An 18,141-nucleotide genomic window follows, 5' to 3' on the forward strand; every position below is an offset into this window, starting at 1 on the left:
GGGGTCCCCACTCACCTGCTAAACTGATGCCCTGGGAGGAGACTAACAGCACATTCATTGATCCTGAGTCAATTGAGGGATTTGGAGAGATGGAGATGGGTGCCGCATCATCCCCAGAAGGAGGTGAGTGACCCTGCACATCCCTGTAGGGGAAACCATGACGTAGCATGTGACGTGGAAGTGAGACTAGGCAAGGCAATGTATGTCCCTACACCCACATGAACATATCGAAGTCAAGATTGCGTGCCAAACCCTGCCACACAGAAATGCATGCTGAGTGCCAATCCCATAACCAACACACGGGTAACATACCACGACCATGCCCATGTAACCCAACACACAAACCCCATATCAATGGCATGCCACTTGCCCTGCATTGATTGCCAATATGCCACCTCAGAACACCAAGTGCCACACACCTGTAAGACATGGATGCATGAATGTATGAATATTGAACAGCACAAATGTATGTCACTGGCATGTGACACCATCACTGATGACCTGCATCTCTTCGAACCCCCAGACACCGATGAGGAAGATGCCAGTCAGGAGAGAAGCGCAAGGGCATGCACATCACGCCATAAAACAAGGGCCACCACCACCCCCCAGCCAGACAAACAGGCCAGACCCACACCACTGCGGACGTTGTGGATGCCAATGTGGCCCCCGAGGATGTCACAGTTGTGTCTACTACACCCACCCCAAGCCCACCCCTCCACCCCAAATGGAGGCCTACAGCAGTGATGATCCCTGCCTCCATGACTCCGACCTCGGGATTCGGACGTGTGCCCCTTCGAGGAGGACAGCACCCAGGATGTAGGCCCCGTGCATGCACCATCCACCACTCCAGCTACCACCACTGCAGCTACCACCACTCCAGCCCCCACCACTCCAGCCCCCACCACTCCAGCTCCCACCACTCCAGCTCCTACAACTCCAGCTCCCACCAACTCCTTGGAGGCACGCCTGTCGAGGGTGGAGGCACGACAGGAGGCAATGCTGGATGTCATGCGGCAGTATATTGCTGATGGGTAGGACACTAGGAGGGCCATTGCTACTGCCATTGCGGGGGCCACAACTGCCATTGGGGAGACCACAGCAGCCATCCATGCAAACACTGCTTCCATGAATGTGTCGGCTGTCCTCATGAGGGACTGCCTGGGGGCAGTAACCCAAGTCCTAACGTCCATCCTGCTCCATATGCAGCAGTCACGCCTTGGAGCAGGCGTGGAACCTGCCACGGACACATCCACTGCTACAACACCTGCATCCTCAGTCCCCACAAGCCCTGTGCAGATGACCCAGAGGAGTACACAGCACTCGGAGATGCCACCCCCGGACAACAAAAAGGCCAGGAAGTAGAGTGCCCAGACAATGGGAGTGGGACACATGGTTGTGTGTGAAGGGAACCATTTCTTGGAGTACATTTGGGGACATTTGGGGTTTGTAGGGTGGGTTAGGGAGTTCACTGGGGGTTTATGGGGCTTGTAGGGTGGGTTAGGGAGTTCACTGGGGTTTGGGGGGGAGTGTGCATATTTTTGCCTGTTTGAAAAAATACACCCGTTGTGTGCCAAAAAATTTTATGGCTGGACATTGTTCATTTTGTGCATATCCTTTTAATGTGTGATGGTGTTCAGTGGCCAACTCCCAACAATCCAAGTGTGCATGTCCACATGGAGCCAGTGTGTCACTGACACATGTCTATCATAGTCCCTGTGGTTCAGAAGTATTCGTGAATTAGTGCTTGGCATACAGCATGGCCATCCTGTGCATCACGTACTGGCAGGGGGGCTACTTCACCTCCGTCTCCATCCTCATCATCCTCACCCGGTGCATGCATGCCAATGTCAGGTGGCAGTGGTACATTTCTCCGGACGCACATATTGTGCAGCATGACACAGGCCATGGGGATCTTTGCCACCTTCTCAGGCCTATATAGAAGTGCTCCACCAGACCTGCTTAGGTAGCTGAAACGCACCTTCAACAGGTCAAAGGTGTGCTCAATCACGACACGGGTACGGGTGTGCACACGATTGTACTCCTCTTCATGGCTGTTCTGCGGGTTCCGCACAGGGGTAAGTAGCGACGGCCTCAAGGGATATCCTCCATCACCTGCAAGCGAATACAAATAGGTGGGTGTCACTCTGAGCTGCCACCTTCAGGAAGCACAGTCATGGCGGCAGCTATTTGGTGTGGACATGCACATGTCCCTGTACGTATGCAAAATTGTCACCGAGATGCATTCTATACTGTTATGAGGTGTGATAGTCTGGATGGCGTTCAATAGATGATGCAGGGTGTAATAATGCATGCTGAGGCGGATGTACTGTGGTAGTACGACAATGTTTAGCCTCCCATTCATGCAGTTTATTCTACACTATGCATGGTCACACTAGCCACATTGGCACAGTTGCCATCCTGTACAGTCATGCATTGCTTGCCGTCACCATGATGGCCGGGTTGTGCCTCTTACTTGTGGTCATTGATATGCATTATTTGTTAAATTTGTGCCAGTGATGTGTCATTTTCCGTTTGGGGGAGTTCAGGTCTGGAGTGTTTAGCTCTGCATGCATTCTCCAATTACCGACAATTGCCACCCAGGTGGAGTATGCATCCCCCCTTTCCCACCCAGGTGGAGTATGCATCCCCCCTTTCCCACGTAGGTGGAGTATGCATCACCCCCCTTTCCCACCCAGGTGCAGTATGCATCCTCCCCTTTCCCACCCAGGTGGAGTATGCATCCCTACACATCAGTACCCCAAAGCACTGCCATGGGCCAGTTGTGCAACTCACCAAGCTGCCAGGCACGTGGTCCAGCATGTCGCTCCATGTGACGGGGTAGCGTGGAGTTGCACAGTACCATGACATCATGTGTTGATCCGGGAAATCGGGCGCAGCAATGTGTGAGGAGTCACATACCATTTGCACATTGATGGAGTGGTATTGCTTGCGATTGCGGTACACCGCCTCTATGGCATGGGGGACTACCAATTCGACATGGGTGCAGTCCAGGGCACCAACACAATTGGGTATGCCTGCCAGTGCATGGAAGCCTACTTTGGTGTTGGCTATCTCCTGGGCAGTCCGTGGTAGGGATATGTGGGTGCTTGCGTGCTTCAGGAGGGCATCCAGCACTTGGTTCAACAGGCATGAAAATAGTGGTTGTGAAATGCCATGCAGCTGGCCCACTGTGTGTTGATAGGTTCCTCTGGCCAGGAAGTGGAGCACAGACACCTCCTTTAGTAGCGGGTGGGGGGTGGCAGTGCGTATTTCTATGAGGCTGCCAATGTCGTTGTGTATCATGTCCACTATGGTGGTGATGGTGTCCCGTTCCAACCGGTACAGGGTGTGGATCTGCTCAGGGGTTAGGTTGAATGGGCTGGGACTGGTGCGAGGGATTGGTGGCTGCCTACGAGGCACTGCTGGCTGCGCTGGTGGTAATTGCTGGGCCTGTCTCACCCTCCTTCTCCTCCTGCGTCTCCTCTGTGCTGCCGGTTGTTGCTGTTGTGGTTAGTGTTGTTGCTGTAGTTGTAGCAGTATTAGCAAGTCCTCCAGCAGCATGGTTGCAACAGCTAATGGTAGCATTTTGGTGGTGGAAGGGGTGTGGTGTGTGGGTGTGCTCATTTTATACTGGCCCAGCCTCCATTGACTCCACCTGTGGGGATTGTGTGCACCTGTGGCAGTTGGCTTGTTTCCTGATTGCTGTTTGCGGGTGGTCCGCGATGACTGTATGGCCGGCATCGTGCAGCCCGTGATTACCGGCTTCGCAATGCCGGTATTTGCATGTCCGTGTGGGTTGGGATTTCCTCCTATTACCGGCATGCCGGTATTTGCTCCCCAAAGGGGCACGTGTATGCGCCCATGCAGCTATTAGAGGCACCGTTCTTTAGGGTGCCGCTAATAGCGGGTTGCTGGGTCATAATGCACCGGAGCTGTAAGCGTTGCCGGTAATCTTTAATCGGCATCGTTTTTCGCTTACCGGCAACCTCGTAATGAGGACCAATGTATCAGTTTCACGGGACATGGAAAGAGAAGCAGCAGATAAATCTAAGTAATGCCACATTTAACACACCCACGTCACAGTGGAGGTTGCTGTTCTTTGTTTAGCAGTGGTCGTTATACAGTTAGGAGTACTTTAGCTACACATTGCTAAGTTTGCAGAGCCTCCCACAAAGTGGACAGCAATACTTTAAATGCAGTAGCCTACTGCATGAATATGTAGGGCTGGCGACAGGGGAGGTGTTACCAGAAAACACTGCCTGACAGATGCATGGGTCTAGGTGTGGAACGTAAACATGTGTACTTTCACAACTACTTAAAAGTGCATTTCAAGATGCGGACATGCAGACACTAATGGAGTCCTACGGATACTTGCCGTGTAATTGCACAAACGCCAACCAGTTGAAGTCTATATATATTACTAAAAACCTTTTGTCTTTACTGAACAAACTACCGTAAAGCAACGTTATGCCTAAAGTGCCGTACTAACAACCTATGAAATTCACTAACACAAAACCTTGTTAAAGGGACGTTATGGCTAAGTTGCACAAGCAAAAACCTATGAAATTCAATGGAGAAAAAGTTGTTATAGGGACGTTATGGTTACAGGTAAAAGAAAAAAAAATGAAAATTCGACAGTTATGGTAAGCTAAGCAACCATCACTCATGCCACCAGTGTACACTTGTTAAGCTGGATTTCTGAACTCTGTCCTGGAGGAGCAGAGCTTCAGAAGGCCAGCCTAGTTTCTTGGAACAGGGTAACCTCTGGACAAGCCAGACCAATCAGGGTAGCGATCGCGGCGGTCAAGACTAGGTCTCAAGAGGGGTGAGGGTGACTGAAAGCCCGCAATAAGCACACAAAGCAAGGACACTTACAAATTACTCCAAGCAGGTGTTATATTAAAAATACAGACACATTTATTACAAGGCCTTTGTAACATTGACCGTAGCGAGAAATCACAATAAAACTCAAGTAAACCAACACATACAAATCTAATACAATATATATACAATTACAAACGAGTCTAACGAGTTAGACGCACGAAATGTGTAGACCACCTAGATGGGGAGGAAAACAGGCAGTGCGAATAATAATTAGACCCAATCCGCCTTCAGAGGCACCTAACTAAAAGGAAGTCCAAGCCCTATGTAGAGTGGAGCGTTGTGCTCAAAAGTACCTGCGCACGCTGGTGCCAACGGGCAAAAGGGGAGTCTCTTCGAGGGAATCAGACAGTTTAGTTCGATGAACAAATGAAGATTAACAGAGCTCCGTGACTCAAGCGCAGCCTCCACTGGGGGCAGAAGCAGAGCGCGAGTACGGAAAGGCGTGCTGTTAGAGACAGCAGGGAAAAGCTATGGGCTACTGCAGGAGGGCGACCAGTTCCTAGCGATGCTACTCACCGGTCCCCGATGCAGGCAGGCCCAGGCTTCTCCGCGGCAGTTTCAGTGCTGGCAGGTTCAGATACGAGCAGGGGACGTCTCGGCGTCGTGTAGATTTCGCAGCAGCAGAAGTTGAGTTGAGGATGTCCCAAACACAGTGAACCCGCACAGTTTGTTACCACAGCAGGGCAACGGAGCGGCCGTGTGTATTTCAGCCCAATGTACACTACTCACTTCAGACCTGGGAATGCTAAGTGTGCGAATCGTGTGAGAGTGACAAGGACTCGTAATACAACACAACCTGACGGCGGTTACAGAGCAAGACTCCTGGGTAGGCTGGTCAGTCTGCTGGATGGCCCAGAGACACTTCCGAAGGCTTACGTGCAGGAGATGGTGAAGATGCCGAGAATAGTTGTTCCCACTATTCCAAGTGGTCGAAGTACCAGTACAGGCCTTCTCGTTCGATCAGAGGTAGAAAGGGTTTCACAAAGCGACAGCAGTGCAGAGGAGCAGTCCTTCAGCGGGTCACCAGCGATTCCTCAGTTCAGCCTGCTAGTTGCAGGATACTTGGCTCCTGTATTCCTTCGTTCGTGAGAACTCAGGAGATCGACATGGTAGTGGTGTTTCCAGCCCCCTCTTATCCACGGTTCCCTTTGTGCCAAAACGGAGGGGACCCAACGGGAGATCTGCTCACAAAACAAGCACCCTATACTTGGACCTATCACGGACCATGGAGGTCTCAGGCATTCACACCACACTAGACTCTCTGGTACCCAGGATGTGTATTGGGACCAGACATCCCAGCCCACATCCTGGAGCACACACAAGACCTGCAGAAGCCCGCGAAAGCATCTGTGTTTCGCGGGAAAGTACATGCCCAAATAAGGAAGGCCCCGGGTCGGCTCGACCTGGGGGAAGGTGAAGGGGGCAAGACGGTCAGCGGACAGGACAAAGAGCCTCGTGGTCTGGGCATGTTGGGAGCCAGGCCACCATTTTGGGCTAAGCACGAGAAACACGCTTAAACACCAAAAGGAGCTCAAAAACACAAAAAAACGATCGCTGCCACCAGTCCCGCCTGGGATTCACTTGCACCGTTCATTAACAATCCAAAGAGAGTATCTAGGGTCTGTAGAAGACTAGAGACCCAAGAGAGCAGTAACTTAGCTTACAGTGCCCTCTTGTGTCATGTTGCGCGAAAGCTGCAACATGATAAAGAAACTACGGAAAACAACGTTTCCCGGTACTGACTGTCTTAAGGGCATGTCAGTTTCCCCGTAAGAATGGAGCGAAAGCCCAGAGGAGTGCGGCAGAAGGCTGCACTTCTCTGGCAAAGTTTAGATCCTGGTGAAAACAACAGCAAAAAGTTTAGGGGTTGCCACATGGAAGGAAAATTACCCACAATTAAGAAATCTTTCCTAACAACACTGCAAGGACTAACACCCATGACATCAAAGATGCCATCACAAATCTCATTCATGACATCAACGATGACATCACATGTGCATTTACTTTTAAAAGGAAGCCTCCACAAGGTATTGTTATTGTAATGGTGGCAGAACATTATCAAAGATTATTGGAAGAACTATCATAAGATAAGTAGGTAATGGAGGAATGTATTGCTATACACACCATTGTATTACACACTTCTTCACTGTACGTGAAGAAACTCATGTGCACACGTCGCCATTGTCTGCACCATGCCTCATGGAAGTGTAACCGTCAAAATCTTTCCATGTTACATAGTGAAATCATGAATTCATTCGTTTTAGAGTGTCGGGTACTGTGAAACATGTAAGAAGTAGCTACCATTGCCTTTATAACTACATAATTGCGCTACTGCACAGAAACCATAAAGACACCACACTGCATACAAACATGACCATATACAAGGGAATTAAAGTTAGCTAAAAAGGAGCAGTATTACCAGAAACTGTTCATAACATAACTCATTATCTTCATGCACAGAAAGCAGTGCTGTGTTTTACGCTTTCCTCTTCCCCATATGTATATTCAGTAAAAGAACATTGTTAAAGGGACGTTATGGTTAAGTTGCGCTGCTAAAAACTTATGAAATTCAGTGAAAAAAACTTTGTTAAAGGGACGTTATGGTTCCAAGTAAAACCGAAAAACACCTGAAATTCCCCAGTTATGGTAAGGTAAGCAACCATAACTTGCGCCACCACCGTGCACTGCTAAGACTAACACCCACAACATCAAAGATGACATCACAAATGGGGGTATTTTACATTGTTATATCATCCAAAAAAAATCACTAAACATGTTAAAAAAGCAGCACATAAATAAATTACATTGAATAATAAACGCAAAGGGAAACTGTGTATGTAAGACACTAACAGTGCAATTGCATAGCATTTGCAACATAGTGGAATATACCAAAACACAATAAATATGCCTCCAGCAGAATTACCTCACAGAAATTGCACAGCAAAAATCAACAGGACACCTACGCAGCAGTAACAGCAAACCTTAGCAAGAAACTAGTGAGTACACTAAATTTATTGTATGTATTTATGAACTAATCTTACACAGAAATGTCCAGTACTTTGGAATGGCTGGAAGAAAAATTTCCTCTGGATGAAATGAGTGAAGCAAGTGATACTAATTATTATTTTGCATTTTTAAAGCGCTCACATAATCCGCGGGCATCGAGGCGCTGTTACAGGAATTAGTTTTTTTTGTTTTGTTTTTTTTGTTTGTCTTAGTTGCGTATTTATAACGCGCTTAAATACCCAGAGCGTGGACCTGGGGATCGAACCTGTATTGCTTCATGTCATCTTGCTTCCAAGGCGAGAATGTTGCCGCTGAGCTATCCTCCCAGGACAATAATGATAGACACGACACTTCTCTATATAAGCCAATTAATAACCATTTCTTTATGTGTACTTAACTTAACACATTTTTTTATTTTTTTAACAGACCATACAGGCATTAAAAATAATATACCAAGAGAGAAGTTAGAAAATCCTCTGCAGCGAATGGAGCTAAAAATGGATCTGTTCATGAAAAATGTAATTCTTTTAAAAAACTTTGTGGAGGACCATATAAAAGAAAACATTAAATATCACTGTCCCACATGTACCTGTTCCCCCTCTCCATGTCCCAGCCAAATATCCCCAAAACCTCCCGAGCAAGAAAAACGTTATGATGAGACTTCAATCCCTTCCTCCCCTACCATCCATCATGTTCAAACCCCTAATTCCCCTGTATTTATTTCAGTTTCTGGTTCCCCCTCTCTTTCATAATTGTTATACGTCTATACAATAATAAAATATTAAGTGTGTTGTTAGTATATTCCTCTGTGTCTTATGAAGCAGTTAGGGTGTCCGCAGACAGCGTTGGTGTCCGCGGACAGCGCAGCTGTCCGGGATGTCCTCAATTAACCAAAATGGGGGTGTCCTAAGGACACTATACCTGTTCATATTGTTGCCAATCAAAATGGAGGTTTCCTTAGGACACACAAGATATCCGCCTGTCCGCAATTAACCCAGATGAGGGTGTCCTAAGTGTAAAGAAGCAATGTCCACACTTGCTTTAGATACTTCTTCATAAGTTTACTTCCAGCTCTTAGGTTACAAGTTAACAAGACTAGGACATCAGGAATAGGACATAATCACCGGCACCCATCACCCAGAGAGGGAGGGACCAACTGACTCTAAACAGAACCCTCAACAAAGCATTCTCTCACTCATCCATCAACATTCCACTAGACACTCACATGACATCACCAAACACATGACAGATACAGCAGACTCAGACAAGCACTTCACAACACATCTCCCTCTTTATTGAAGCACCTACACAAATGACCAGCACTTCGCATACAGACACATCACAACACATCCAGCGTCAGATAGTGCAAAAATGCTCCTACAGAAATGCAATCCCAAAACTTCTCCTACACTTATCCAAATTACCATCACTAACAACACAATTCACCTTCCGTCTGTTCCTGCCACAAACAAACTCTAGACTCCCACTCGAGACACATACCAGCCCAGATACAAGGCTAAGACTCCCCTACAAACCAAACACCCACTAAAAGTAACTTCTATTGTTCCGCCCGCCCCTGCCACAGGCGAGCCTCCAGGCTGCCACCCTGAAGCACAACTTGCCATCCTGGCGCAATGCTAGACATCCAGGATGACAACAAGATCACCATAGCTGGAAAAGGAGCTCTTAGAAACACTGAAACCATTACCAAGAAATATTACCATCTGTGCCTGCATCACAACCAACATATTTATACATAAATGGACTAAGCCAATTGAGCACACCCAACCACACCAAGATTTACAGATTCTTCAACAAACTTAAAGATGCTGGCCATCCATATCCAAGACCACCTACAATACATGGAGATGACCTAAACACTCATCTCAATAGTGGTACTAACAAGTCCCATAATCAAACCGTGACCTCATAACACAATGGCCACGATTAACAAATAACACACAAAGAAAACAACTCACCAGCCAACTCATCATCTGGGATGGATTCTTTACCTTTCACCATCTAGAGGCGTCCCTAAATATAACCACCTGTCCCTTACAACAGATAAGAGTTGACTTATTCTACAGTGCACTACCACCACTCCTAATCTCACCAACCACACGACACTCATACTACTTAGTGCACATCTCACATACCACTCTCTCACACACCTGACAGGGGCGCTACCCCCAGAACTCTACCTCACATTGGTTACATACCCAGAGTCACTATCTCCACTTGCCTCTCCACAGGAGGCACTACTACCTAGTAACATTTGTACCACAAAAACAGAGGCGCTACCTCCTTAATATCAATGATGCATAGCACACATAAGTCCCTCACATATGCTATAAAAGGCACTACCACCCAGCATATCTAAAACACCATAGCAGAGGCGCTACCTCCTGGACGGAGACTCTCCTCACATGCACCTTGATGCAAGCCACACACACACCCACAGGTGCGTACCCATCCACGCTAACTACGTAATGCTTGCGCCCGCATCCCCCATGCATGTGACATAGACAGGGTCTGTTATTCACCAACATCCTTCTTAAATTAAATGCATAAAATGCGCATCTTCAGCAACCTTCAACATTTAAACTATGTCTTAACTTTTGATCTAAGATCTACATGAGAGCTCAAAGGCTCAATGTCCATGTTGTCGCAATTCCTTAGCACCTGAAAATCCTCAAAAAGGTTATACTAAGGCATGCCACACTTATAAACCTTTGCCACAACACCTCACATGCTCCACTTTTACAACTGGGACAATAAACCAAACATAAACAATTGTAACCATTACCACAAAGACATTTAACTCGAAAGCCTTGAAATGGTTAAACTTCAACATTACCCTACAGTCCATTTACTTGCAAAGCCTCGAAATGGTTACACTATACATGTCATGTTTTAACCAAACACACACATCCTTATTTCCAGCTTGTCTCATGCACAAATGCATTCCAATAAACTTCTATGTCATTAGTCACCCATTCCAAACTGCATTATTCTAAAACCGCATGCACAAACTAACTCTTGTCCAATAAGAGTAAAAAGATCTAGCAAGGACTATCAATATATAATGCACTGTACTGGTCACGTTATGCCGTGCCTACAACCTCACAGGGCTACGGGAAGTTTTCTTCATCCATAATGTGTTCTCCCTGCTAAATTCCAAGCACTTCCATAGCAGCCCTAAAGCCCTTCATAGTTGGCCGCTACTAGACGCCTCGCTAGTCGAGGCGGAGCGGCATTCTTTGATGCACGCGCGGCTGCCTTCCGAAATTGAGAAGGCAGAGCAGTCATTTCCGTAACATCGCTTACTCTTCCGGACGTAGGCACGTGACAGCGTCACAGTGCGTGCCCACAAAAGGGTCCTTTACTCGAGCGTCTATATTATTCGCTCATCTCCATCCTGTAATACGTATCTTCACTGTGGACCATGGTGCTCCAGAACACTTGGAACGCTCAAAGGATCGAAGCTACACTAAATCCCTTTGATGGATGGCCGACCTCATCATTTCCAAACAGGTAACCAAAGGCTTAATAGCTCTGCACAGTCGGATGACTAACGGTCTGTTTGGCCACGAGCTACTGTGTTTTTCAAACAATGCACACTACTTCACACCCGGTCCAATGACATGCAAAGTCAGTTTTTTTACCTTCAGTAAATACATCCGGGCAGGCCTTTTCAACATTTGCTTGATGCGGCATGGTTATAAAGCTAATTATGCCCAGGGACACATTCATGTTTATAATGTCTCATGACTTAGCACTCCCAATTACCATGGGCTCCTTTTTACTGGGCTGTACGAATAAGTACAGACACACCCTTCTGTCGGTTTAATAAATACAGGAACACCAACCTTAAATGGACCTCTTCCCACATATGTCCCTAAGCTTCTCACGACTTCTAATGTCCAAGGATCACTTCCAACTTCACTTGTCCATGATCCAGCACTCCCAATAACCTATGGGCTGCCGGTCTTAATTATTGTGATCCAGCACTCCCAATAACCTAGTGGCTGCCGGTCTTAACTATTGTGATCCACACATCGACCTCCCAAAACCGCTCTGGGTGATGGGGTTTCTTACTTGGGGGCGGTGTAGTCCATGGTTGCCATCAGGTCCTGATGTCTCCTGCACCCCCTGCAGCAGTGCTTTTCAGTCTGTAATCCAGTATTTTCAGGTTTCCTTGCACTAGGGTTCTTTTTAGAAATCCTCGTCGCCAATGTAAAGAAGCAATGTCCACACTTGCTTTAGATACTTCTTCATAAGTTTACTTCCAGCTCTTAGGTTACACGTTAACAAGACTGGGACATCAGGAATAGGACATAATCACCGGCACCCATCACCCAGAGAGGGAGGGACCAACTGACTCTAAACAGAACACTCAACAAAGCATTCTCTCACTCATCCATCAACATTCCACTAGACACTCACATGACATCACCAAACACATGACAGATACAGCAGACTCAGATAAGCACTTCACAACACTAAGGACACTATACATGTTCGCACTGTCCTCAATCAAGATGGAAGTGTCCTTAGGACACACAATATGCCTGCCTGTCCGTAATTAACCAAAATAGGGGTATCCTAAGGACACGATTCCTGTTTGAATTGCCATAGTCAAAATGGGGGTGTTGACAGAACACTAAAGACGTCTGCATGTTCGTAGCTATGCAAAAGAAAGTGTCCTAAGAACATTCCCCCCGTTTGCATTGTCTGTAACCAGAATTAATATGTCTGTAGAACACATAGGCCATACGCCTGTCCGCAAAGTGACACACATTTATTTTGTTGGGGACCTGATCACTGTCTGTAGAACACCCCTGCGCATGCGTAGCACACCCTTTCCCCTACGAACATCGTGCTTGTCCGCAACTGACCGCTGCACGTGTGTCGCACTTTTAATTAGTTCGGGGACTGGAACACAATCCGTAGAACACCTGCACGCATGCGTAGACCCGACCCCACGCATTTCGTGTCCTATGGACAGCTGTCCCATTCGCCAACGTGTCCTCAATGTCATCATGTGACCGCACCTGCGCTAAATGTAACGAACACTGACCGGGCCCCCAGACACCTAAAAAGTGTTTTTTTCAGCAATCCAAGGTATTTTCCTGGGAAAGTTCACCCTTGCACATGTCCCACACTATGTCCCTGGAGATCTGCATACTTTTTGGAATTTTTTGAGCCGTTTCTTGGTGTTCGAAATGTTCAAGGACAGCGCGGGGGTCCACGAAGCATGCCCCAGCACCCCTATAAAAGGCGACACCCCAGAGCTGCTTCTTATTCTGTTTTTGGGCTTCCAGGACAAAGACTGCTCCTTGTTGCATTGGATTGCTCTTTGAAACAGCTCTGCTGATGGCATCCATGCCTGCTGCTGGTGCTACTGCTGTCTCAGCAGCACCCCCACCCCCTCCACCACCAACACATCCCTGAGGGCCTGCAGATGGGAACAGGCGTCAGGATACAGAGGAGAGTGATGAAGAGGATGAAGAGGATGAGGTAGTGGAAGTCCCTACTACTAGTTCTCACTGTGAATCTTGGATATGGAGGTTATTTAGCACTGTTGATGGAGTACAAAGAGCAAGTACTCACAAGGTGACCTGCAATCAGTGCAAGATGGTGCTGAGTCATGGAAAACTGGGTTTGAACAGCTATGGTACTACCTCAATGAAGCGACACCTAAAATCTTTCCACAGTGGTGCTATTCGTAAGGTTGTACCTTGCAATAAACGTAGTAGGCTGAGTTCTTCTGAAGATCCTCCATTTCCCCTCCTGCCACCACAAGAGACACTCCTGTTGGGCAGCGCATCCCTCCAGCTGCCTCACAGTCCATACATGATGCTGATGATCCTTACCTTTCGAAGGTCACAGTATTGTGCATGCACTGCAACGCAGTACTCTGCAGAGGGGAGAACCTTCGAAGTACTTTCGAAACTGTGGTCAAGGAGCATGAGAAAAACTGCTACCGACCTGAATAAGGCCCACCCTATATCTTCCTCTCTCCACCTGCCTTTCTTATCCCCATGGTTGGTGTCCCTTCCTTACCCTCCTTTCCCTTCCTTTCCTTATGTGTCATGTTTACAAAACCCAAGAAATATATAAAACAACAAAAAAAAACAAAAAAAGGCTCTTTTCAGTGCCGCCTTTCACAGTTCAAAAAGAGAAGTGTCAATGAAATGCACAAGGCCCTCTGCATTTTTACAAGTCCGCGGACTGTCCGCGAACCTCTAAAATCTTTGCAGTGCTGCCCTGTCACGACCTTTGCACTTTTCTTTGGGAGGAAGTGGTAGCCTTTTTGTGGTGTTTTTTTGTGTTTCGAAAACTTCAAATGGTCAACATCTACTGCAAAATGGATTGCTGTAATTTCAAAAAAATGTTGCAATGCATTTTGTATATTTCGCAGAAAAATCTGATTGCCCGCATAAGTAAGATGTACTTCATCTCTGCGCAAAATGTGTGTACTATGAAACTTAATGTTTTCATTGTGAAAAGAGGACATACCAACATCTCTCAAAAAGGTACAGACAGCCTTGTTAACATTGTGCCTTGCTTTCTCCGTTTGTGGACCAAATGAAGAAGAATGCAGCCACATTTGTCTCTGCGTAATACGGGAAAGAATTACTCTGGAGTTTGGATAGATGTCCATGATTTTCCAAGTCCTTCTTTCATTGCAAATTGCAAAGAGATTCTAGAAACGTGTCCTAAACTATTCCCTCCACAATGAATAATAATAATGTCTGGATGACACTGTGTCACCAAAGTCGCACAAAGAGGTACCAAATCCAGCCACTTCATTCCATGCACTCCATGCCAGTGCACTTCCACATGAGGGAATCCAAGAGGTACAGCCACTCTACAGTGATCTGCATGCACCTCCAACCAATTTATCCACAAGCCTCCCAAAATCCAGGCAATCTGCTTTCTAAAACACACAGCCATAGCTATCTCCTCTCCTATCAGGAAAAAGACTTTCTGATAAACTTTCCGCAATCCTTGCACCTGCTTCAACTGCTGCGTCCTGATACCCCTGGGTCTGGTGCGCATTAGAAATAAATAAACAAACAAACAAACAAACAAACAAGCTCTGCTCACACATCACACCCAGTTAACCTTATTGACCAATCCCTTGCTGTGCTACATCTCATTTGCCTCCCCCTCAACATCAAAAATCCCATATGTAATATGGACTGTCCGAGGACAACCACGGTGTCTGTGGACTAATTGAAAAATCTGAGCGTGGGGAATTAACATTTAAATAGTGTGCCCCATTTCCCCCCTTGAGGTTGGCTCTGAAAAGAGCCTTTTTGGGGGTTTTTTTGCAGATGCTTCCAAAACTCCTTTCATTTTGTGTTTTTTTTTCATATTTTCCTCCAACATCCTTCACATTAGCTTCTCCAAAGCAACCCTTATGTTCCAAAACAGCCTGGCATTTCCCACAAAAGATAAAGACATGCCATCTTCTTTAAAGTAATCAACATTTCCAGAGTCAATGTTGTTACAAAAGAACATGCCAGCTCTAGGCATAAAAGCAAACATTCCTCGGTTGATTAAACACCTAGCAATAGTTTGCTGAGGACAAAAAACAGAACTATTGGCCCATATTGCCCTAGGTACTAAACCAGAAGAAATTACCTTGGCATTTGGGAGTAGTTTCATTACTGCCTGAACCAAGATTTCTAGATCTTTTAACAAAGTAGGGGCACTGACATAACCCAAATGCAAAGCACCGCAGTGCAGGACAACCACATGTTGACTGTTAACCCTAGCCATATCTTGGCAAACTTCTACCATTGCCTGCAAATTGAAACCATGCACAGTGCTCCACACCACCTCCGCTCCTTTTACATCAAAATAATTCTTTCCCAAATTCCTACATTTTGCATACTGCTCCAAACCATTCACAAACATATCTCCAAGCACCACTACCCTGACTTTCTCCACCTCTGCCAATCTTCACTACACACAGCCTCTCTCAATACAAAGCACAACCTCAACACCTGATTGGCTAATCCTCAAAATACACTCCCATTTCATGCTTGGAAGCCCTGGATGTGCCATGTCCTGTCTGTGAACAGCTGCACTATCCGCGGAGCGCGTAAGTAACACTGGGATAGCCCTTCTACCCTTTCCCACTCTCTGCACCATTCCTTCATTGGCTACTGTTAAGCAGTCACCCAACCATCCACCAATCACATGTAAGACCTCTACATCTAACTCCATCATCACAATTCAGCACTTTAGATGTACTGTTGATCACTCTGAGTACAATTGCGCTGTCACTTCAAAGCACCTACAGCAACTACTAGTAAACTCTCCAACATTTCTACTTGCAGATTCATGCACATCCACATGCATGAACACAAAGTACAGGTATGAATATTTTTTGCACGGTACATCATACATTCCAACATTCCGACCCACCTGGAAGGGACATTTCCTCCGGAAAATCGGGAGACAACATTTGTGTCATAAGAATGCATTGGGCAAAGATGTATTTTCGGCAGGAGAACGTGAAAAATAACAATATTTTTCACGGAAAAAATGGGGAGTCTCCCGCCGAAATCAGGAGGATTGGCATGTATTGTACATGTACATCTCTTGCATAAATGCCTATAAACAGAGTAACTGCCACTTACCCTGTGTAACCTGTAAAACAAGCTTACTGTCATTTCTCCCATCTGCTATGATCAAGTGTCACTTGCAAAGTTGTCTACTCTCCAAATTTGTCTTTACCCATATTATTAACTGCAATGTGCAAACTGTTATTTTTTTCATTCATTCTATCATTTCGGTAACCACTGCCACGTATTTAACCACATTTCAACCATGATAGCATTTAATGCATTATAGTGCATAAGATGTACATACAATTTCATTTCTATAGATTCTGCATATTTCACATACAATCTATCATTTCAACTTCCTTAACAAACGACTATATTAGTAATCAGACACAACACACACAGCTATCTAACAAAGTGCCATTTCATGTTAAAAGATGGGAGAAATAACAGTATAATTATGGAAAAGGGCTTTCTAGTGTGTTATAAAATTACACGCAGCCAGGATGAGTACATGCATCTTTATTTATGCACACAGATAGCCAATATCAGTTGAAAGGTTCCCAGCTGAAATAACACCACTGCCTCTACAACTATTCTTCCAATCTAGACAACTCTCTCATTCCAGCTGTTTCCCATTCCGTGCTAGATTTCACAACAGCATTCAACTATGCACAGGTGCACTCATATCTATCACATCATCTACAACTATGTACAGTGTTGTAAAGCAAGACATAAAACATCTCCCCCTTCCCTTCAGTCTGCAACACAAGCACCAGGTCCTTCCTTGCAACCCTTACTTTATTTCAGACTCTCCCATCTCCAAGCACCACCGAATCACCCAGTACTTTAGTAATCACCTACTAAGTAATATGCTGCTGACCCCATCAAATCCTTCTGATTTATTTCACACACCTTCATAAATACATACATTGCATACTTTTCCATAGAGTTCTTGCCATTTACCCAGTAAAAATAGCAAACAATGCATACGATTATTTCTTCTATCTCCTAACATTCAATAGCACCGCCTTACGAAGCCAAGTTTGTACGGTGCGCTTACTATTGTACTCATTTCTAAAGCACATTCAACTAACAGATTCTAAAAAAAATATACAGAATGCACATAGGGAAGGAAAGTGCATGTAGATGCTATGCACAGTTATCAGAAAGCACTACTACTGCAAAAACAAAGAAATACATGTCTACATTAACAGCGTCTGAAGTACGAACGAGAACTCAGAAGAAACCTACTCTTTCCATCCAAAAACTTAAGTGCTGCCCCTCACCAATCCACACATCATCTGACTATCCTATAAACACTATTACACTACTACCAATCAGTACTCACATTTTTGAAAAAATATCCCCTAAGCAGCCCACATACCACAATCAAAATGTTTGGTAGCATTGTAGAGTTATGGTGTATTAGTTGTGGTCAGGGCCTAGAGTCTTGGGTGCTTTGCCTACGGCCTACGGCCTTCGGCCATGCACCTAAGACTCTAGGCCCTGGCTGACAACAACCGCAGCATAACACACCCATATAAACAAACACCTACCAAACGACCACAAGCCAAAAACATAATACATCCACCTCAAAACTGTGCACGCCAATTAACATTCTAATAAATAATTACAACCAACGTACACAGTCTTCAATACATACCCT

The sequence above is a fragment of the Ambystoma mexicanum genome, chromosome 12 (genome assembly GCF_040938575.1).
Source record: "Ambystoma mexicanum isolate Mex_15411 chromosome 12, UKY_AmexF1_1, whole genome shotgun sequence".
Taxonomy (NCBI): Eukaryota; Metazoa; Chordata; class Amphibia; order Caudata; family Ambystomatidae; genus Ambystoma; species Ambystoma mexicanum.